This window comes from Myotis lucifugus, unplaced genomic scaffold (assembly GCF_000147115.1).
Source record: "Myotis lucifugus unplaced genomic scaffold, Myoluc2.0 scaffold_1179, whole genome shotgun sequence".
NCBI lineage: Eukaryota > Metazoa > Chordata > Mammalia > Chiroptera > Vespertilionidae > Myotis > Myotis lucifugus.
This window is the reverse complement of record NW_005872227.1, coordinates 34,367-35,354: the sequence shown is the minus strand read 5'-3', so window position 1 is coordinate 35,354 and position 988 is coordinate 34,367.

Genomic DNA, 988 nt, shown 5'->3' with positions numbered 1-988 from the left:
TCCAGGTAAAGATGGACCTCTGTCAGGGAAGAATGCCGGCCTAGGACAAGGATCACGCACCCCAAACTGACGTTAGTCTTGTAAGGGCCACCATGCACGGCCTCCCCTGAGCATGTCAAGTTTAGTGGTTCCTTTTCACCAGCACCACCACCACCACCCCACCACACCACACACACACACTGAGTCCTCTCATTGGGTGAACCAACCGTGACTCTAAAGTCGAGATCCTGACCCCGGGAGTTGTATTAAAAATCAAGCTAAAGGAGTGTGAATGTAAACTGTAGGCTTATGAAAGGTTCAAAGGAGGTCTGTGTTTACCACCATTGAAAGAAAACAAACCAAGAAGGAGATCAAGGGTCAAAACACCCTCTCTGGGACTGGTAGGGAGAGAGTTCCTGTATCTGTCCAAGAGGGTCATCTGCAGTGTGAAAAGCCAGGGTTCAGCAACAGGGGATATTTTATTCCTCTCAGGGATCATGAAAAGCATCCATGACAGTAAGGGGGTGGGTATGGGGTGGGTGCTGTCATTGAAAAGGCAAGGCGAACAGGAGACCTCGATTCTGGTCAAGGACTCATGCCTGCCCAGGTCACAGGCTCGAGCCCCACTAGGGGGCATGCAGGAGCTGTCCAATCCATCATTTTCTCTCATGGATGATGTTTCTATCTCTCTCCCTCCCTCTCCCTTCCTCTCTGAAATCAACAAAAATACATCTTAAAAAAAAAGAAGTATGTGTCTATCATTTTACTTTTTTTAAAAAAATATTTTTATTGATTTCAGAGAGGAAGGGAGAGAGAAAGAGAGATAGAAACATCAATGATGAGAGAGAATCGTGGATTGGCCGTCTCCTGCATGTTCCCCACTGGGGATCGAGCCCTCCACCCATGCACATGCCCTTGACCGGAATCAAACCAGGGAAGCTTCAGTCCCCAGGCTGACGCTCGATCCACTGAGCCTACAAGCCAGGGCTATCATTTCACTTTTTATCCT